General features: G+C 32.6%; 1 long non-coding RNA gene across 1 annotated transcript; it reads right to left on the minus strand.

Annotated features, from left to right (window-relative positions):
• Positions 1-5,836: 5,836 nt before the first annotated feature.
• On the minus strand, positions 5,837-15,747 carry LOC123664113. The gene is made up of 3 exons (XR_006744774.1): positions 15,189-15,747; positions 14,724-14,730; positions 5,837-5,850 (listed from the first exon to the last, which is right to left on the minus strand). It is a non-coding gene; the product is annotated as an uncharacterized LOC123664113 (long non-coding RNA).
• Between the last annotated feature and the right edge of the window lie 8,664 nt (positions 15,748-24,411).

The following is a 24,411-nucleotide window of genomic DNA, read 5'->3' on the forward strand; positions in this document are numbered from 1 at the left end:
GATATGTAATTCGAAATAAAGATATATCAATAAATCCAAGTAATTACTTAAAAATAACTTTGGTACTTTTAACTTAAAACTGAATAAATAATATCTAAACGTTAATGCTTATTGATAACTCCAAATAGGGTTTTATAATTTTTTTGTGGCCCAGTTTTTTCAATTGTTTCACTCAAATGCGTAGAGAAAAGTGCCGTTCATGAAAATCAATTAGTTACTCCACATAAAATCCGCACCAAAAGCTATTTAATTTTGTCACTGTTAATAGTAACGGAACCGTTAATTGCTATTTATTTACAGTGTAATTATTGTATGATTACAAATGTTAAAAATAAATTTAATAATTCACGTTGTATGATCTACATAAAAGGTAACTACTATTAATCCAAAAATATATTTTATGACACTCTTAACGTTTAGTTGACATGATTAGGTACGTTAATGAACTCAACGTTCAATAAGGATGGAACAGAAAAAGTAGCTATGTCAAAAAAGTTGTTGAAAATTATGTTTAGTTTACATTATAACCTAGAAAGGTGAAGTTTACATAAGTTTGCTCGTTAAATTGGAAAATAGAAAATAGGCTCATCGAGTAAAAAAATAAAACCTTTAATTGATTATTAGGTATATGCAATACTATTCATAGTCGTCGCTGTTGTAACTAAAAAAATAAATAAGCAAATAATTATGGCGAAGAATGCGTGTTAAACAAAAGTTTCATCTCGGATCAATCAATAAAACGTTGACTCACGCTCAGCTGGGTTGGCCATTGCAGTAATTGCTGCACGCAATGTCATGTGAAGTCTCAAGGCTTAGCTGATTGTTTTCATCTCATGATGTCTTGATACAACTTCACATGTATCTACGATGATCGACGGACGCTGTTTTGTAACACTTTCGTACTAATTCAATTTTAGAATTATAATTTTTAAATTTAGAATACAATTTTTATTTGTTTTCAAAGAGCCGTTATTAAAACTATTAAATTAATTAGTGAAATATTTATTGAATAATTGTTCATACATATAATATAATTTAAAAAAAAATGTTTTAAGAAAGGTTTATCAATTGTGTAATTAGATCCCTCTCTTTCAATATACGACGAATCGACTTTCATATACCAATATTTCTTTTTGAAAATATTTGTGTACAAACAAGAATTATTTATATAGGCTTATTAATACTCAAATCACATTGAATATTTGAAATTTAATAAAAGGCCATTTTTGAGGTATAATATACATCAATTTAACTCCGTTATCCGTTAGTATCTTTCGTAACCAATATCTCGCAATCACTAGAAACACATCCCACTGTTTGAAATTGAACTTGATTCAATGGCGCGGGAATTTGCTTAATCTGTAATTTGATTGTTTGTGTATTTGTATTGTTAGCTTTTACTCTGAACCGACTTGTTAGTTTTACTATCGTTTATCGTTTCGTCGAAAGCTGTTTCGTCGATTTTAGATAACTTAATTTAGCGATCTATATTTATAATGTTATAATAGTTTTTACATATTTTATGAAATTTTCATAAAAGTATAGGTACATTACTTATTTCGTTTTTTAAATTCATTTCTAAGTTAAATATTGGCATCAATAAGTTACTTTTAATATAATATATGATTCAGAAGTGATCGAAATAGCCTTTTAACTTGTTATCGTTGTGTTGCATATATATGTTTATATGTACCTATATACCGCTAGAAGTTGTTTTGAGACCCACTCTTAATTTAGGCAACTAACTGTGTAAGAAAAGTCTAACCAGCCCTTTTAAAAGCTATTATTATAAGCAGTTGGCTGCGACATATTTAAAAACTACAGAAAATATTTTTAAATCATCGTCATGCTTATAATAACATTTGATTTTGTACGTAGTTCCTGCACGCTGCCTGTTATTGCATGTTTACGTATTATAAATTATTTGTGACATAAGGGTTCGATCTTACATAGGGGTAACTCATTCAGTAAAAGGTGTTTTGGGGCTGTTACTCACGTACTCTTTTATTAAGCAACCGATTTAAAAGACGCCCCGCTAAGAATGAAATGTTTTTCATTTGTAAAGTGAAGGAGAATAACAGCGTTGTTTTTTCACGTTTTTATAACCTTTAAAATAAATTATTGTTAACTAAATTCTTATTACATTGGTTATTTGTGATTTGTGATTTGTAATTTGTAATTTGATGACGCTTGTCTTAAATTATTTGATTTAATGAGCTAATGTCCAATTTTAGTGAACTGATATGTTTATATCGAATCAATTTTTTCTTCAATTTCGTAAGTCATCTTTTCCTGAAGGCTAAGTTTCAAATATAAGAGTGTTTTGTAAGTAGATTGCCGAAATGATTAATTTTATTTAGCTTTCAAATATGTATAGTTTTTTTGTTAAATGAAAACAATAAATAAACGCCATATACTTAATAGTTCCACCTAGGATTTACTCCTGTGTCCGAAAACACAATAAACATAAGCACGAGAGCCCAGACCAAGGCAAACATCTCTATGGCTACGACATGACTATTGTCAGCCCTATACTAAATGTCATACAGATGTTTATGTATAGGCCCTATACAATTGTTTGCCAGAGTTTGTGTTGGTTGAACTAAAGACGCTGTGTTATCGCTTCGTTGTCAAATGTAAATTATGTGTCATTAGTGCAAAGAAAATTATAATTACCTTGTCTACTTGAACGTAATTTAAAACAAAGAAAAGACTTATTATGCAATTTTAAGCGGTGCTTTTATTAAACTTAGTTTGCAATGTTTCGTCTTGATGTCATCGTAATCTGATGTATCTCGTTTTTCCGCCTTTCTAGAGATCTCCTTTAAAGGGTCGACGGGCTATTCCTATGTAAATCATGAGAATCAAGTCCACTAATCTAAAGTTCACTTATATGGTATTTTTAGATAGTTCTTTAGCGGAATGTTTATGTGTTATTAGGCTAACATTTTTAGTTTATAATTGTGTTTGTTAGCAAACGAAAAAAACCGACTTCAATTACATCGATAAGTAATACAACGTAAGTAGACGAAAAAAATTAACAAGCGCACTAGTCTTCACTGCGATTTTCGAGGGTTCCCCTCGATTCCCTTCGAACGAAGTTATATAATATATATATATTCGGTCGAATTGAGTAACCGCCTATTTTTTTAAGTCGGTTAAAAAGGTGATATACATTGATATACTGTATATGGACGTAAGAAAATATAATTGTGATTAAAGGAAATATAAAAATAAGCAATATCTATTTAAAAAGGAAGTCTAAAATGACTGTTGTACGAACTTAAAGCGTACTTCGTGGTAAAAAATGAATTTAATTAATCGACAACAACGTTGTATTAGAAATATTTGCGTTTATAATTAAATTTAAAGTTCTGTCTAAAAAAGTGACTTCATTGTTTTATTTATTAAGTGTTAAAATAATTAAATGCTAAATTATAAAATGATTTAGCTGTTATTAACCGTGATCGATGTTTATAAGTAATTACTTTATTTATTGAATTTTGTTTATTATACCCAAGCCCTTCACAGTTACTTTTACGAATGGTGAAGTTTCTCAATTTTTCAATTAGTCAAGGTGACGTGCGAATGAATTGATACTTCCCATGACGAAACCGAAGATGAAATACAATATTTGTCTAATTTAGATACTCCGAAAGAGTTAATCAGTGAACTAGAAATTTAGTTACTTATCTCTAGAGAGTATAATTTATTTAATACTAGCGACCCACCCCGGCTTCGCTCAGTTGCAATAACTATCAGTGTTCCTCTACTATATTATTCATGTATTATACATACACATACGCCTAAAGAAGTATTATATGTCCCTTAACATATAATAATTTTAACAATTTAAACATACATATTTTATATCAATATATATTTTACATTTATAAACGTATATTATACTATCTTGATTATTTATGTATGGATACTTGTATGTATTTATGATTATTTATGTATGGATATTTGTATATGTGTATGCGTATGTATTATTGAATCTATCATAAAATATTTTTATTCATCCTGTAACACTTCCTATCCGCCACTACTATATCGTCTCCTGTGCCCAAAGGTTATCCGGAAGAAATCGCACTAGAGCGATAACATCGCCTTTGTACATCTTTTTTTTTAGTTACTACTGTTTGTTCAATAAAGAATTTATTATTATTATTATTATTATAAACCTTTCTTTGTAATCACTCTATTTATTAAAAAAAAAACCGCATCAAAATCCATTGCGTATTTTTAAAGATCTAAGCATACAGACAACGGGAAGCGACTTTGTTTTATACTATTTTATGCAATGATTAAACAGAGTACCGCAGTTACCTACTAGATATATTTAAAGATTTTTTATAGGATTTTAAAATTGCTAGGCAAATCACCCGCTATGTACGTATGCGCAATCTAATCAATATGTACATAGATTTTAACTGAACTTGCTAAGCTGTAATTTATATTTCCTGGTTAAGATATGTTGTGAACTGTGGAATTCCGCAAATATAATAATATTATCAATGACAAAATTTTAGCCAGTGTTCGTTGGTTATACGATGCTATTTAATTCTCAGTATAAAAGTTTAAATAGTGATGGTAATGCGTCGACTTTGTTTTAGAGATCGACAAACGAAAGTGTAATTATTTCACGTGTCCGCTATTGGGTAACATCCAGCAGAGTTAAATATCGTAACGCGGACGACATAACAGATGAATCAACAAGAGAATCGTAGTTACTCGTAAGTAAACAAAAAGATACACTTAATGCTTTACAAACGGTTGACGTGCCTCCGCGGGAGTCTGGCATAAATTTGGTATTTCAAGTGTTTATTTTGTAAATACACGTGACTATATTTAGATGTGATAAGATGTAATTGTGTTGATTTTTAAAGTAAAACTTCTATACGCACGCTTGTCTTGGGGAGTAAGCTGGTGAATGACAAGATCGTTACGAAAAGTGTGATCGGGACACATTTCCTTTCTCTTTTTCTCTCAAAGCCAGCTACGTTTCGTATATCTAAGACATAGTGCAGGTCTATTTGTAAAGAAGTTTTACATCAGTCGTGTGGTCTAAAGTTTGTTGTTTTTCGTATTGGTTAGATTTTTCGATTATTTTAAATTAGTCTATTTAGACAACAGTAGAATAATGTATTATTAATATAATAGAGTTGTGCCCTGCGGTTCTGTCTTCAGTTACTTGGCAGTACATAGTAATGTTAATTTGGTAATCATCTAATAATGGCTACATTAAATAAATAGAAACCACTCAAGTCTTGTATTTAGAATTGTAAAAATCTCAGATATTTAATACCAAGTATCAACCTTATTTCATATTATCCCTGTTATTTGCAAAAACGATGAAACCGTATTCATTTATTTCCAATTAAAAACTGCACTAATAAAGTTTTAGTTTGTTAAAAAAAATTAATTTTTATTATTTTCCTCAAATAAGAATTTGTAGGTAGGTCGAAATTTCAAAAATTCTTCCTAATTAGGCGATAGAGCTACTTATGTAGCAAAATTTCAAGTGTCCAGCGTCCGTAGGCTCTGCGATTATAAGTCAGGCAGTAAGAACATGTTATCATATAAGTCTAGATTTGAATCTGTTCATTCACATATTTAAACATGCTTATTTTGGTAGTTACTTGTCTTATTAAATTTTATATTAAAAGGTTTTCTTGTGTGCTAAATGTTAATGAATAATCCTATACTATAAAACTGTAAGCTGTTTTATGTACTGTATGTATATCAATGTTACTTTAGCAAAGGCAATTACAAAAATGCAGAGGAAATCGAGAACCACATCGAGTGTCTTTTTTTATACAACTAGTTTGGCAAACAAGCGTACGGCTCACCTGATGGTAAACGATTACCGTAGCTTATAGACAACACTAGAAGCATCGCAAGCGTTTTGCCAACCCTATCGCCAATTGCCCCCCAGGAGCTCTGGTCACCTTACTCACCAACAAGAACACAGCACTGATTTCAAGCAGTGTTGTGTTCCTACTGTGTGTAGACCACCCCAGTCGGGCCGCTCCATGTTTTGAGCAGGAAATTTCCTGCTGTTCCCTACCTCAGTTACAGTGTCGATGTGTTAATTGTCCATTGATAGGCAGGTTTAACGTATCACTAGTAATTCATTAGCGATTTCTAGTTTCTCTGAAAATATCACTTGACAAGTACTTAATATTTCATAACGGACTTGGTAAATTAGGAGTCGAACTGTAACTTGACAGCAGAAAGTGCGAAATTGTCACGACATGACAGAGAAAGTAGATCGCATACAATTTATGCCTTATTCAAATATCACTAATAATGAACAAGGCTAGCCTTATATCAATTTAAAGGACAAGCTCGTTGAGTATAGTCCATTTGTATTTGTTGGTACTTATCAACTCCTCTTTGTTTTCTAGACTTTGTTTTGAGAGACAGTTTTGGTTTGGGCCTGTATTAACTTTTGTGTGATGCTTGAAATATTTCTTTTCATCTTAAACAGTGTTTTTTTGTATAGTGTAATAAGATATCCTAGAAGTAGTGGTAGGATTCAAGTTCTGTTGATTCCTTATATATTTTAAATTGACAGTTCTGAAAAAGGAGTCCTATTTATCTCGTTCTAGCCAACGCTTTCATTCTGTTTTAGTTTTCTTTGATCTACATTTAAAATTCTGTTATAGTTCAGGCTAAATCAATTTGAAAAATGGTGAAGTTAGACGTTAATAATAGTTTACGGTATCGTTCAATGTTATTACAGTGTATAAAAAGTAGCAATCAGAATCAGGGGGCGCATACTCTCGAGATTGGAGTAGTGATAATTAGTCTACCACTTACGATTATACATTTGGACAGTCTGTTGAAAAATGATTTATTTACAAGTTTATCTATTAGTATACATTTTACGTAAGTTTAAATGTCCGTAGAATAATATAATATAATAATACAGCGCTTAATGGCTTTCGAAATTAGGCGTGTAATAAATTAAAGACGGCTAGTTCCGTAAGAAAAAAAAAAACAATGTTCATAATAAAAATCTAACACGTTACGTCTATAATTATCATGCTCGTCACGAGTTCTCTGTTAGATGAGCGCCACGGGTAGGAAACTTTTTTGTTTTAATATCATTATGAATCACTATGACACGAAGAGTATTCTCCATTATTGTCATTAAATCATTGACACTTTTGGTTATTAAGATGATGTTTTTTTATGAAAATCAATACTTCCTGAAGAAGTTTTCGGATTATTGATAGATGTAGTTCAAAAGTAGTATTTAACATCTATTTATTGATTGGTTGTTTTTATGGCTCTCGGTTTTGGCACTGGTAATAAAATCGATGTCATATGTACATATTTGGTATTATGGTCGTGTTACTAATGATCTTCTGTAAGGCCGTCAAATAATGATGTATGTCAATAAAGAAAAAGGGGGCGCATTACATATAAAGTTCACTAATATGTTATAAATAAAAGCTTGTATTAGTAACAAATTTTACAATAATGTTTGAAAAATTCTTAGTCTTTTTGAAATTGGAACATTCCGTTTGAATAAACTAGAACCTTGTATGTGTAACGTGTTTTGTCGCAAATAGGCATGTATTTCAACTACCTATTATTTATGATAATGTTCTGTTTAAAGGCCGAAAAACAGTTTGTTTTAGGTTGCCCTCTTGCCCTCTTTTAGATGGCGAAACAATCGTTAGACAAACGATAGAAAATCATACAGCTGTGTAAACATGCAATACTTGTGTGAGAACATTTTTATAATAATGATATCGGACACACCTTGATTTTCTGAGTGAACTTAAATTGTTTTTCTTAAATTTGTATTTGAAATACCTTATTTCCACTTAATGTTGCACACAAACATGTATATACCTATATATACAAAGTAAAAGCACACACATTTATGCACTTCTCTCTTTTGTGTCTTGAAGTCTTGTTCTATGATCATTACTATTACTAAATCTTATATCATAACTACAATATTTTTGTTGCTGTTAGATATGTGGATAAAAATTACTGACTCAACTCCAAGAGACACCGCTTGACCGCTCTCTATGATAGATAGGTACAGATATTTGTAGTTGCTCGGACGGTTGTATGCCTGTTGTGGATATTTCCGGAACCCCGAAACTGGTTTCATTTGATGAATTTATAAATTATAAGCGCAATATTCTTAACCTGGTAATTTTAATTCGGATAAAGAACTGTAATAAATAAGAATAAGGTATATATATATACAAATAATAATTTTTATATACCCTGTTACCTTATTCTTGTTTAAGCAGTTATTACAATATTATGTGTTATGTAATATATAAAATTCTAACCACATGTAGACTATATAAAGCGATATAAAAGCTCGAAACATGCGATGATTTGCCCGACATTATTAATATAAAACAACTTGTCTTGTCTTGTTACAGCAACCTCAGTTTTAATCAGTCATCTGAAATGTAAAGATCTCAATATAACGCTTCAGCCTGTAATATCCCATTACTGGGCATAGGCCTCCTACCCCATGTAGGAGAAGGATCAGAGCTTAATCCACCATGCTGCTCCAATGCTGGTTGGCGTATATATACCCTACTATGAGTAACGATCGCTATCAGGTGTACATGATAACAACCGGGACCGATGGTTTAACGTGCTCTCCGAGGCACGGTAGGGAGACCCCAAGGACTGCACAAACTGCAAAAAGATCTCAATATGAATACTCTAAAATTACGTCAACTAATTGAAGGTCTCACATTTTATTAAACTTATAATAGTAATATATTTAAACGCATCGCTCTTACATCTTGTATTTAAAAATCGTTTACCATTTATTTCGCATATTATATATATCCCAAAGATAATGACTGAAACTTGCTTTCCCCTTTTAACCTTAACAATCGTGTTTCTAGGAGGACATGTACAGTTTTGCGAAGACTATTTAGTGTTGGAAGTACGATCGTCTTGTAATTACTGTCTATGAGTTAACTTGTTAAGTTGCTAACTATTAATAGTTAATGTATAATTAGTATTCCTTTGTCTTTTATATTATCTACTTGTATTTTATTTTTGATGAAAATCGTTTGAATAAGAAAGTTAAAAGTGTTGAAGGTGATCTAAAGATATTGGCTTGGGTCTTCCAAACAAACGCATCAACATATACGTTAATAATTGAGTAATATATCAAGATTTACTTTAATGCCTTGCTAGGAAATCGCCTTGTCATGGTCTCTACTGTTTGCTAAAACCTGTCAAGTCATAATATTGTGGTTACTGGTTATTGATTAGAAGGCTTTTCAAATTCAATTAGATCTGTTTCAGCAATAAATAATTTACTATTAAGTAAACGAGACAAGTACGATACCATATTCGGTGTATTTATTAATAATTCTTTGATATATTACAAAATCGTAAGCTTTTAGTGTTACAAGAGCCTTAGAATCAGTCGAAGTAATGAATAATGTAACTAGTTCAGCGGTTATCTTGATTCTCATGCTAATTATCCGTATTTACTTGCTTTTAACTGTATCTCCGTTGTCTACGTTATTTTAAATTTATTACATATATTAAATAAGAAATGTTTTTTGTTGCGTTTGTTGTCTTTGCTTTTAAATTTCAATGGTGCCTATGTTACATATCACCATTATTAGTGTAGCACAAACACGTAACGGCAACTGAACATTCAATTCGTTTAGAAAAAGCTACCAAGGGATCTTTAGTGAGCCTACAAATGACTCTGTTAGAGAACTAAATTAAAAGTTACCGTTTTTAATCAACGTGATGATATTTCGCCATTCTTTAAGTTAAAGAGAGAAGCTATTGTGGTCAATTAGTTTTTGTTGAATTTATTTTTAGTAAAATTTATTTCATAATTTAAACTTATTGATATAGTTTGCATTAATCTGTATTTAAAATTGATATCTTTAATTAGGTCTACTGTAATAGCAAACTTCTCTATCACAAGTTTTAACGAGGTCAATATTGCTAAAGGAGGCGCGTGTCGAATCAATGATCAAATGGCTGTTTCTAGATACAGACGTAAAGAGTAATAACTAAATAAGGCAACTTGCATCGTACAATGACGGAAACGAGGAAAATATTATCAAAACGTATGATAGCTTCGAACTTTATCATCTACTTTAATTAATTTAAAATTATTGAGATAAAGAAATAAAATAAAAGACTGCGATTGAAAAAAAACAGAAAAAAAACTGAATAATTTATTTTTAGTATAGGGCCCAATTCGCAAAAATTCGTTTATAATGTATTATTATTCTGCATAGTTTCTCCTAGTGATATTTTTCGCCAAGACAAAAGAAGATAAAAAGAAATAATGCGTTTAGTGTATCTTCTTTATATATGTTAAGTGTTCTTAAATCCCCAAATTTGTATAAATCAACATAAAAGTTGTACAAATGTTGTGCACGTTCCAAGATAACGCTCCGAAGCCGACTGCTGGTTTAATATGCAATCATTGTACTAGCCCTTACTCATGCAATGATAGTCTACAATTCCCCATGCTGAAGGTATTATTCCGCCTTTAGCTATCGGTCAGTGAGGAATGTGATGCAAATCCCACGGAACGGTTATAGTGCATTAAATGTAAGCTATTATCAATAGCGAGGTACCAATTTGACTTTTCCACGACATACTTCCATATTTATTACTTCCTTTTGGGTTTGTGGGTGAAAGAAGTACGGTCTTTTATGATCATTACACATTCGGTTATTATATAACCGTTACTAATAATAACAGTCTCAAGGGACAAAAGGTAATAGATCACCGAACTCTGATATAATCCGGCCATATTCTCGTATGATATCCGCTCTGTAGTTCATATTATGCTGAATAGGCAAAACTTTAATAGTTAGTCCAATTTAACTAGATCTAAACGTGTCTGGTGAATTAAAATTAGGTCTCAATTGTAATTACTATTGAGTTGTAAGCCTATTATAGCTGTGAACTCAAGCGCACTAGCCGTTTGAACACTTATTACCGTTTCTAACGTTTCAGTTATCGTGTTACTTTTGATATCATGTGATTCATTGCAGACATATTGTAGATAATGCACTTCTGGAAGTGATCAAATAATTTAAATATATCGTTAGTGTTGCTAATTTACTCTTATTGGACTAATCTCCAAGATGAATGCATGAATTATGATGTGAAAGTCATATGTTACCTATATCTATGAAGGCTAAACCATTACCTATTTCATTCATATATCTAGATAGCAGATAATAATAATTCTCTTAGAAAATGAAAATAAAATTTTACGTTATTATAAACATTCTACGGTTTTATTCACCACGTTATCTGAAAAGGACCTATCTTTCGGTTATTAATGTTATCCTTATTTCACTACGAGAAAAAAAATGAATTGTGTTGACAAATCAATACAAATGTAGTTCGACGTACTGCAACATGCAGTTATATTTGTTAGTATGCTGAGTGCAGCAGTATGAGCTATACATTCTTGTTATACCTTGCCAATAGTAATTGTCAATTATATAGCTAAAATGTCGGGTTAGGTAACAGTTATGTATTCCTCGGTAATTAGAGTAGTTCCCATGAATATCATTCGACATGACACAACTTAATGATGAATGTAATTTTAGTGTATGTAATTTGTTTCTATTGTATTAAATTTTTAACAACAGTTTTTTCTTTTTGGAATACTTAATTCTTACAATTAATTTTGTCTCCCAAGATTTTTATCAATTCGTATAAAAATGTTTCCTGAGATAATATCGTACTATTATTTACAAGTAATTTATGAGAGTATTAATATAGTACACATATGTCATTTCTCTTATCTATATGATAATCTAAGCAGGAGGAACCCTGATTTGTAAATGAATCTGTTTTCATTATGTAACACTTACGCAATATGGGACATTTTAACAATGCTGCAGGGCCTTATAGAGTCTAATGTAGCAACTGTGGGACGAACTTGTTGCTTTATGTAGCAGCATGATGTATTTTTTTACTGATTTAATTTGTAGACAAGTAGTAGCAAGTACTTAGTGTAATACAAAGAAGTATTACGCAAATAGTATCGCGATCTCAAAGAATACAAGAAAGCAATAATATCAAAAAATATACGTACGATTACTGAAGATATAAAAAAAAAAATGGAAATGCTTTTGATAAAAAAAACGAATCATCAAAATTGCTACATCTACTAAAAAGGTGTGAGGCAGCACACAAAAAAGTGTGTTATTAAAACATTAAAAAAAGATCAGCGAGCCGATTTTATCTCTTACTAAATCGAATTATAAAGGTGAATTTATATTTGACTATCGTGTCGTGTCGTGTCGTGTCGTGACGTGATGGCTAGCGTTTACATTATTATGTCGTGTTCTGACGAATCAGAATGATATTTTGAATCAGTACAGCCGCAGCTCTAGAAAAGGTCAAACGTTTGAAATGTTCTTCTATGAGTCATCGGATCCTGATTCAGATTTTGAAGAAGATATTCAATTTTTAATGCTCGCAACTCTTTTAAAAAAAGGAAGAAAGATTTTGAATTCATCCAATCAATAGACAAATATATTATATATTATATTGTTTATGTTTTATATTATAAATAACATTATATTGTCGTACAATATCAATTAATTCATCCATTTTTAAGAGCCAAATAAACTATTATTTTACAATTTACGTAAATAAACAAGCGACGCTGATGCGTCAAGACACAACATTGTTCACATTAATCTGACATGTCGTGATGGCGCCGTTTCAGCACCCCCCGCAACCCGCTTACCTGACGCGAATCGGGATCGGTTCTGATGCGACACATCAGACGTCATCACGACATGACACAACATATAAATGTAAACGTTGTCATATAAAATGTATGATACCGATTCTGTTCTGATGCGACACGACACGACACATCAGTCTAATATAAATCCGCCTTTAATCGTCTTTTTTGACAAGTTTCAATTACCGATAAAATTTTGCGGATTTTTTTTTATTGCTACCATTATTATATAAATACATAGCATTCTGTTGAAAACTTTACGAAAAAGTTCTATTTAGTAATAACAGAACCGCTTTCTAATGGAACCTTATTTTTGAAATAGTCAAATATCTGTGAATAAAGTTTTCCGAGTGGTATTGTATTCTCGTCGTGGTTATACAAAAAATTCCTTAGAAGGACAATCGTAATAAACTTAATTTGATGATTATATAGGTGGTTATTGCTTATATCTTTTGCTTTTGACCCGTGCTTATTAACGTACCCACACATTATGGCATTATAATTTTATTAACACTTTAAGTAAACTGTAACTATTATTTATAACTATCGCTTATTACACATTCGTTTACGAGTTTTTAGTAAGTGCGTAATAGTCTGGATTCGATAAGGTAATAAGAAGTATTAATAATAAAATTAAATGAAAATATATGTAAGTATATATTGTTATACTATGATGTATGTGAAGTTAACGTAATATGAGTAGGAAAGCCGGAAGGTTAGCTACTAAAAAAAAACGTTGAATGCGCTGGAAGCATTAGGATGATCTTGGCTTTTAGTTGATGAATAAGTTCCGATGACAGAAACGGAAAATGACGGGAAATCCGTTTTAGTGTATCTTCTAATGTTGCTCTTTGGGTGGATAGTATTTAGCTATATGTAGAGTTTTAATTATGAATATAAAGAATATTCTTAAATTACAAACATTAACCGTTCGATAGCCAAAATTTTTATACTAAGCTTTTGAGCACTTTTGAAATTACCAGCGGTTACGTATCCGGACAAGCCTGCGGCGTGAGGCGTCTTAAGTTTTAATGGTGGTTCTCGTATTGTGGCAGGTATAGTGGCAGGTGTGGATGACAAAGCTTAAATATGATTGTTGTTATTAACTTAATGAATGGCTATTTATGTAACTAATAATAAATTTTTTGCTGTAGTGATGTTACATTCATTCATTCATTGACCTTAGTCAGTCTATTGCAGACGATTAAACAGTGTCAGACAGATACTGTCGCCTAGGTCACTCTTCAGGAAAACGAAGAGTTGCCTAAGCTTGCGCCACTCTCTCGACCTCACTGGCTAGGCCCACAGGAACGACGAGTCGATACGTGTGGAGCTAGTTCGGCTGCAGGATTCTTTCGCATTTTAGAGCTATGCCACGAATGCTTGACGGAGAACCCATTCCGGGTTTCAAAGGAAGTTTTCCTTCTCCAGGACCCTGATGATTATGGGCCAGGTTTATCCTTCGGTCGCCTTTTACGACCACTATGGGAAGAAAGGGGGTGGTGGTGCTATTCTACTCGGCCGACACCACACGGCTGTAGTGATGTTAACAGTTATAATATTTGTGTTAATGTTCAAAGTACTTTATACCTATATGCCTATTTGGAATATTATATCAATATTCTGTTTTGTATAACGTGATAACTTATAAAAAATATCCGATGTTACTAAAATTATCTTACATATAAAATTCTTGTGTCACAGTGTTAGTTAAAATACTCCTCCGAAACGGCTGGACCAATTTTTATGAAATTTTGTGAGCATATCAGGTGTGGCTACAAGGGAGGGGGGGGGGATTAAGGGGGTTAATAACATATGTGGCAAAACAATGCTTGCGGGGTCAGCTAGTATTTATATAAAATCATTTTGACTTTGTTAAAAGCTTGTCTATTAAAATTCTAACGAAACGCTGAAATATCAGCGTCAATCTTACTGCCGCTAATAAAGTGATAGTTTTTTTGACAGTGACTCTTTCTCTATATTTTAAAATAAAAAAAGTTAATATGCCTATTAATATTAGTCTGCCATTCTTATTTTTTGATTCGAAATATTGTAAACGATTAATACGTGTAACCAAATCGGTCTAACATTGTCATTTTATGTACTTGATAAAGAAAATTGCCCAAAAATATTGTGTATGTATTATCAATCACGTTACTCGCAGATATAGTTCGTATTTAAGCAGTATATTTAGTTTACTAACTGCGATCACGCTTGTGTCGAAAGCAACTTCAAGTTAAATTAATAAAACATCTAAAAGGATCTCCTGAAATATAACAGGGCCCTGGCAACGTGCCAGAGCGCTTCGGTCATCTCTTTTATTAGAGTGTGGGTCTAGTGAAAGAGGAAGGAATGCAAATTAATCTAATAACTAAAGCGGTGCCTAGGGCGGTACTCCATTTGTGTTTCGTAAAGAACTAACGTGTACTATTATAGTTTATTAATATTGTTAAGGAACGTCTCACATTTTCATTGCGGTGCAACTCTATAACGATTCACATCGTGTGATCCATGCTTAATTTATCGGTTATCGGTGTGAAGTATCTATATAGACTGTGAGTGCAATAGACAATCAGTGATGTGACAGAACGTTGGGTATATAAGACAGTGATTTGACATGTAAACTCTCTTTCCCTTACTTCTTCTCGTCGTGCGAAGTGTTTGCGTAATCTTGTAATTTGCAATACAGAATTGTTTAATTTCTCATATCTTTCATTTTTCAACCACTTCAACGAACAACGAACTAGTAAATACAAGCAGCAAGGCAATGCAAGAAACATTTGGCGCCCGAACAAAAGACAAAATCAACATCAACCCAGGATCACCGGAACACATGGCCGACATCTTGGATCGAGCAGTGACGCGGCTAAAGCCTCACCTCGCAACCATGATAAGATAAGTGCCCAAACCATGATCCCCAACCCTAATCCTAATCAATCCTAATCGATCCTAACCTTTTTCCAAATTATTTTTCCTTATTTTTAACAATCATGATTACCGATCCTAAATCCTAATCCATCCTAATCTCCTAAATTTATATCTCCTTTTTTCATATTTCCATATATATTTCAAAATTAGCATTCTGCTATTGCAAATTTACAATTATTTTTGGTTTAATTTCTTAATTGCCGTACTACATTAAACAAACATGTGTTCTTATATTCAATTTCTTGTTCGAATTTCTTCATTTAATACAAATTTACAATAATATTTTTCAACTTAACCTCTAAATTTCTTTCATCCATGCATTAAAATTAATATTTCACAATAACTTTTTATTCCAAATTTCTTTCATTAAGACATTAAATTTAATATTTTATAACAGTAGGTTTTAATTTACTTGCATATTATTTTCCAAATTTACTTTAAATTAAATTTAATGTTTTATATTACTAGTTTAACCGCTTCAGATTTTTATTTCTTAACTTCAAGGTGTCACACCTAATACAAATGTTTTTCACACCTAATACAAATGTTTTCCATACATTAATACAAATGTTTATTCAATACTTCATTCAATTTAATTACATTTAACTTTTTCTAAATTCCATTACTTAATACAAATTAAACTTAATATTTTATTATATTAGATTTCGAGTCAACAGCATCAAATTTTTTATACAACTACGATAATACAAATGTTTATACAACACTTAATTCAATTTAATTACATTTAACTTTTTATAATTCCCTTACTTGATACAACATTAACTTAACAACATAATTCAATTCATTTCAAAAATTAATTCAATTCATTTCAAAATTAATTCAATTCTAAAGGCAATATTGAGCCTCAATCCTATTTATTGTGCGATGCTTAGACGATGTGGCCGACTATTTCAGCGTTGCGGTACATGAAGCGCACCAACGTGGTTGGGGCTTCTGCCATCTTGTCTTGCCGCTTCGCGCCGGTCTTCTATGTGTCGTCGATTGAGGAGCTTCAGCTAAGACATTTGCATCATTTCATTTTATTTTCTTTTCTTTTTTGAGGTGTCTTGTAATTAATTAATTTAAATTCAAATAACTTTAGTATTAATCCAGTTCATATTCATATACAAATACAAATAACTTTAATATCATTCATATACAAATAATTTTAGTATTATTCTAGTTCATACAGTTTTCTATTTTCAATAATTACATAAAATACTTTCTATCTATATTTTTCACAATGTCCGAACCTTCAATATCAACTATGAACAAAGAATCCGGGATAAAGGTTTTAATTGTAAAGCGCAGTTCTATAAAAGGACAAATTACTAAATTCAAAAACTATTTAGACAAGATTACAAGGCAATCTCAACTGACGGGTATCGAAGTCGCTGAGCTTTCACTGAAGCTCAGTCGTTTTGAGAATCTGTCCGCTAAATACGATGAGCTGCAAACTCAAATTGAACTGATAAATGCTGACAATTTAGACGAAGAGCTCGATGAGCGTGAACGCATTGAGCAAGATTTCATATTATGTACCGCGATGGCAAAAAATATCATTGAAGAACAAAATGAATTAAAGAATTTAGAACAGGATAAGAGACGACGTGAGTCCTTATTCCAAGATGCTCAATGTGGTCGCGATCATAATAATGAAAATTGTATAACCTTGCCGCAAATACAAATTGCAAAGTTTGATGGTTCGTTCTTCCGTTGGTTAGAATTTCGAGATACTTTTAATAATTTAGTTCACAACAATAGCCGCATTTCATTGATTCAAAAGTTTCATTATTTAATTTCTTATTTGGAAGGTGATGCAGCTCGGGTAATTTCAAACATTGAGGTTTCCGCAGCCAACTATAATAGCGCTTATCAGTTACTTTATGAACGTTACAATAATAAAAGATTACTTGTAAATTATCATATTAAATCATTATTCAATATTGAAAAAATAAACCGCGAATCGGACACTTCATTACGCTCTTTAGTCGATCATGTTTCAAAAAATTTACGTGCTTTAGCTAACCTAGGTCAACCTACTGATCACTGGGACACGTTAATTATACATTTGGTTTCATCTAAACTCGATACGCAAACACTTGTTAAATGGGAAGAGCAACGCAATAGTTTAGGTGAAATTCCAAGTTTAACTGAATTCAATAAATTTTTGATTGATAGGGCTTATGTTCTTGAATGTACGCGTCACAATAAGAATGATCAAGGTTCTAGTTTTCATAATAACATTTCAACAAATAACAATAGCAAAATGCAACATTCAAAGCCTGTCAATTACCATAATCATAATCATTATAATCATCACATTAAGCGTGATCGACCAATTTCAAATTCATTTATTGCTATAAATCAAAAGGACAATAGCACTTTGTCTAGGTGTATTGTCTGCAATCAAAATCATAGGATTTATGATTGCCAAATATTTATATCTAAATCCAGAGAGGATAAACTAAACGATATTTCAAAGTACAAATTATGTATTAATTGTTTAAGGCAGGGTCACTCTTTAGTCGAATGTCGATTAGGGCCATGCAAAATGTGTAAGAAACGACACAATACTCTATTGCATCCAGTTGACGCACCAAAGGTCAATAGTGCCTCTGGCGAGGTCTCTGAAACTGTAGTAAACTTTTCAGACAAAAATTCAAATCAAGTTTTATTGTCTACTGCCCAAGTATACATTTTGAATCCAATCACTAAAGAGCCTCTTAAAGTACGGGCCTTGTTGGATTCAGGCAGTCAGTCGTCCTTCATCACAAAATCTCTTCAACAAAAACTTTCAATCAATTCAAATCCAATTTCTATTAACGTCATTGGTATCGGTCACTCAGATAACCAAATCAAAGAAAGCTGTGTGATCCAATTAAAATCAATTTACAATAACTATAAGACTAAATTAAATTGTCTTGTGCTTAGTAGGCTGACTGGGAATCTGCCTAAGGCACCTATAAACATACAACAATTAAACATACCATCGCACTTGCATTTAGCTGACCCCGATTTCAATCAGCCAGCTCCTATTGATATTCTCATAGGAGCCGATCTCTTCTGGCGACTCATGAAAAACGACCGTATTTCTTTAGGTGCAAACAAGCCTATACTACAATATTCCAGTTTCGGTTGGTTGATTGGTGGTCCTATTTCTTATCAAGCTAAACAAGTAGTGGGCAATCATTCAGTTATCAATGACAACCTCCCAAATGAAAGCAAGGTCGACAATTTACTAACAAAATTTTGGGAGCTAGAGGAGCTTCCCCAAAAAACAATTTTAAGCGAAGCAGAATTAGCCTGTGAGAACCACTTTCGGTCTCACACTTCACGGCTTCCTTCTGGCAGGTTTAGTGTCAGGCTTCCACTACGTGATTCACCTGATTGTCTAGGTGACACATATAATTTGGCAAAAAGGCGATTGTTTAATCTAGAAAAACGTTTTAGAAAAAATATTTCATTGAAAACTCAATACATACAATTCATGAAAGAATACCAAAGTTTAGGCCATCTGTCGGAAGCTACAGTTGCTTTACCAGATCCCTCTTATTTTTTATGCCATCATGCTGTCTTTAAAACATCCAGCGAATCTACTAAACTTAGGGTCGTATTTGATGGTTCCGCTTCTTCTTCTTCTGGCTTTTCAATTAATGATTTGCTAATGATTGGACCTAACATACAGGATTCTCTTTTCTCCATACTAATTCGAGCTAGAACATACAAATACCTGCTGACCGGAGATATCGAGAAAATGTATCGCCAAATAGAGGTCAATCCAGACGACAGAAATTTACAGCTGATTTTATGGAGAGAGGATGAGTCTTTACCAATCAAAACAATGCAGCTAAATACTGTCACTTACGGTACCGCAAGTGCCAGCTATTTAAGCACGCGATGTCTATGGCAGATAGGAGATGAATGCGACGATAGTCTTATCAAAAACATTATACAAAAGGATTTTTATGTCGATGACCTCATAACTGGTTCTAATGATATCGAAGAGCTAAATTATATTCAAAATTCAATTGCACAAGAATTAAATAAGGGTTGTTTTAAATTACGTAAATACAAAAGTAATCTGTGTTCTATTTTTGAGAATTGTAATCTAAATTTGCAAGAAAATTTTATGTTAAGTGAGGCTTCAAGTACTCTAGGCTTAGGTTGGAATCCAAATAATGACATGTTAAATTTTCCAATCAATATTCCTCCTTCAAGAAATACCATTACAAAGAGAAGCATCATGTCGGATGCATTTAAAATTTTTGACCCACTTGGTTTATTAAGCCCATACATCATGCAGCCAAAACTTATGTTACAAAAATTATGGAAGCTTAAATCCGATTGGGATCAACCAGTACCAATAGACATTGAAAACGCTTGGAGAGATTTTTCAAAAGATTTGCTATCAATTTCTAATTTTCAAATTCCTAGATTCGTTCTTATTGAGTCGCCACAAATTATTGATATTCATTGTTTTAGTGATGCTTCATTGGTTGGCTATGGTGCTTGTATCTATACTAGGGTTACGTCTTCAAATAATCGCATTGAAGTGAAGCTTCTGTGTTCAAAATCAAAGGTAGCCCCCTTAAAGCCTGTTTCAATTCCTCGATTGGAACTATGCGCCGCTTTACTTTCAAGTCGTTTAGGCAAGGCTGTTCTAAATTCTGTTAGATTCACTCCTAATTCTGTCACTTATTGGTCTGATTCTAGTGTTGTTCTGGGATGGCTCAGTAGTGACTCAACTAGGCTAAAAACCTTTGTGGCTAATAGAGTAGGGGAAATTCAGGAAAATACCAAATTATCTTCATGGCGCTATGTACCAACCGATCAGAATCCTGCTGATTTAATCTCACGAGCTACTACTTTAATTCAGTTGCAGAATTCAGATTTGTGGTGGCACGGACCAGCATTCTTGACAGAAGATCAGAATGAGTGGCCCGTATTAAAATCTTGTGACAACATCAATTTACCCGATGTGAAATTCACAGCCACAGTAGTGATCTCGGAGCCTATTATTGATTTTGAGCGGTTTTCTAACTTCAACAGATTACAAAGAACAATGGCATACGTCATTCGGTTTATAAACAATTTAAAAAATCGCAAGAATAGGCTCTCTGGTATATTAACTGTCGATGAACTAAATGAAGCTTTTAAATCATTATGTTTAATAGCTCAGCAACAAAGTTTTTCTGTAGAATACAAAATCTTACGTAATAATAAACAATTAAATTCTAAATCTAAAATTTTAAATTTATCACCTTATATTGATGAGGATAAGTTATTGCGAGTTGGCGGACGTCTAGATACTTCTAACTATACCTATGATAAAATTCATCCAATACTTTTAGATTCATCACATCATTTGTGTAAATTATTATTCAGATATGAACATATTCGTAATATGCATGCCGGTCCTCAACTGCTGCTGGCTACAATTAGGCAAACAGTTTGGCCAATTAGGGGTAGACTACTAGCACGTTCTACCGTTCGTAATTGTGTGCGTTGTCGACGAGTGCAGGGTAATACATTGTTGCCAAAAATGGGGAAATTGCCTTCACAACGCATTACTCCTGACTTCCCTTTCAAGTCCGTTGGAACTGACATGGCCGGACCATTCTATATTGTAAATCGTAAAGGCCGCGGGGCCAGGTTAATGAAATGCTATCTTTGTTTATTTATTTGCCTTCGTTTTAAATGTTTACACTTAGAGGCCGTTAGTGACCTCTCTAAAGATGCCTTCATCATGACTTTGCATAGATTTGTTTCGCGCCGCGGTAAACCAGCTGAGATCTATTCTGATAACGGACGCAATTTTGTAGGAGCGGCAAGGGAGCTCAGTAAATTCACCGATACACAAAACATCGCGTTAACTGAATTTACAGCTCAGCAAAACATCAAATTTAACTTCACTCCATCTTACTCTCCTCACTTCGGCGGCATATGGGAGGCCGGTGTGAAATCGGCAAAGTATCATATCAAACGAGTCATGGGAAATTCACATTTAACTTTTGAAGAAATTCTAACTTTGTTTGCACAAGTGGAGGCTATTTTGAATAGTCGTCCCTTGTGCCCATTATCCACTTCCCCTGACGATTTCCTTTTCCTTTCCCCAGGGCACTTCTTGATCGGAAGACCACTAAATGCTCTGCCGGCTCGCGCCTTGGAGAATGAAAAGGAACCGCAATTGAAACGCTACGCACGACTCGAGCAAATCAGGCAACATTTCTGGCTGAGGTGGCAAAAGGAGTACATCTGCGAACTACAAATACGTACAAAATGGAAAACAAACAAGGCTAAACTAAAGGTTGGAGACTTGGTGCTCATAAGTGAAGATTCCCTGCCGCCGTTATGCTGGAGTACCGGACGAGTAACCAGGCTATATCCAGGGCCAGATGGGATTCCTCGTGTTGCTGATGTTCAGACCACGGTGGGTTGTTATCGCCGTCCTCTGGTTCGCCTCTGCCCGTTACTCGACGATGAAGACACAGAGTTGAAGAATCTGGATTCTTCAACGGGGGGAGTATGTTAAGGAACGTCTCACATTTTCATTGCGGTGCAACTCTATAACGATTCACATCGTGTGATCCATGCTTAATTTATCGGTTATCGGTGTGAAGTATCTATATAGACTGTGAGTGCAATAGACAATCAGTGATGTGACAGAACGTTGGGTATATAAGACAGTGATTTGACATGTAAACTCTCTTTCCCTTACTTCTTCTCGTCGTGCGAAGTGTTTGCGTAATCTTGTAATTTGCAATACAGAATTGTTTAATTTCTCATATCTTTCATTTTTCAACCACTTCAACGAACAACGAACTAGTAAATACAAGCAGCAAGGCAATGCAAGAAACAAATATTATATTGAAAATGTTATTTGATATAGTTGTTATTGTTTTCGTAATTGAATTTTCTAAATATGTTTATATAATATGTGTGAGGCGTTTATCATATCCTATAGGTGTAGAATGTATTTTATGTATAACTAGCCCGTTGGCGCAGTTTGTAGTGACCCTACTTTCTGCTCCAAGGGTTGTGTGTTCGATTCCCACCCCGAGTCTGGGTGTAATATAAATATTTATTAATATATTTATATATGTATTATGTATAAGTATGTATATCGAAAAAAAAAATATATATGTAGCTGTACCAGTCGGCTGTTACGTATAAGACAAGCATTAAGTTGCTTACTTTAGGAACAGACGACAGTGTTTATATTGTGTAGATATTTATTATTTATGTACCATCGTGTGTATGATAAGACACAAGCTTATTAAATTTTTGCGCTGTGTAAAAATCTAGTATAGTCAGAATCTTTAGACGTTATTGGAAGGAAAGTCTTGACAACTTTTTCTGTTTTGATAAAAATGGTCTCAGAGACTCATACTGAAAAAAAAAAATATATAATCGCAGACACCGCTTTTTCTGTTGTATAAGTATGTAAGGTAGAAAACATCATCTCTTAGATTTAGGGTTGCCAAGCATACTTTATAATAAAGTATTCTACTTTATTTTTGGTAAATATACTTTATACTTTTGCATACAAATAAAGTATGTGAAAATATTTATTTTCAATCTTTACTGTGATGCGTGAAACAAAATACTCATTATGGGTACTTAACTATTTAACGGTACACATAAGGTAAAACAGATGATGGAAAGGATTTAAAATTACTGAACGAAACGTTAGATGTCAGATGTGGTGTTTTGAATGTGACAGGACAGGTGACAATCTGATATTTGTCACAGATGTCACTACTCACTATCAACGATATTGTAGAAAAATTGACCGTTAGCTTTGTTTATATGTAGTTAAGGAATCAATGGTTGGAAAAATGGTTTGACCTTAGCGAAGATAACTGGCTTTCAATACTTCCTAACGTGTCCTTAAAAATGCGGTTAAATTTGAACATTTTGAAATGATAATTATAAAAACTAAATTACAAGACGGATTAAATATTAAGATGCAGGATATATATTCTGAATGTATAAGACTTAAAGAGATCCAAAAAAAACATCACTAATGATGATAAAGAATTTTCAGTGAAAAGTACAGTTGCAAAATGGCAATATATACTTAAAAATGCACCTGATAGCTTACCAAATATAAAAAAAAATTCTTACTCTATGTTCCCACTACTTAAGCTTTCACTGAAAGGGTTTTTTTAGTAATGAATCTAAAATAGCGAGAAGAGAGAAATATAGCGTCAATAAATTTAATTAGAAACGAATTTTTATTTATATAAATTTAAATATTGATTCTTAAACAAGTTTGAAACATTTAAACATAACAAAAAATTGTTAGCATGTGCTAAAGGCACACAAAAATACGTTTTTAAAGCAATAAAAACATAAAATTTGAAAAATACTTTTTTTTTACTTCCAAATACTTTATTTTTTCCTATCCAAACCGTTTTATACGTTTTTTTTGTCAAAAAAAGTTGGCAACCCTACTTAGATTAGATGTTTCAGATATAAAGGAATACCAGAATATTGAAAAGATATAGAACATGTCGTTTATCGTCTTAGAAGATTTATACAAATGTTACCTTCGTCAATTATCATAAGTCAGTTCTACGGTGAGTTGTCGTTAGTTTACTTTCTCACGGCTTGACTAGTTTCCGAAATTGTCGAAAGTATTGAAGTAATTTTACGCCTAATAGATTTTTCTTTTGTTTCATTTTAATAACATAAAGATTAATGAAACATGAAATTTA

Source organism: Melitaea cinxia, chromosome 21, assembly GCF_905220565.1.
Source record: "Melitaea cinxia chromosome 21, ilMelCinx1.1, whole genome shotgun sequence".
Lineage (NCBI taxonomy): Eukaryota > Metazoa > Arthropoda > Insecta > Lepidoptera > Nymphalidae > Melitaea > Melitaea cinxia.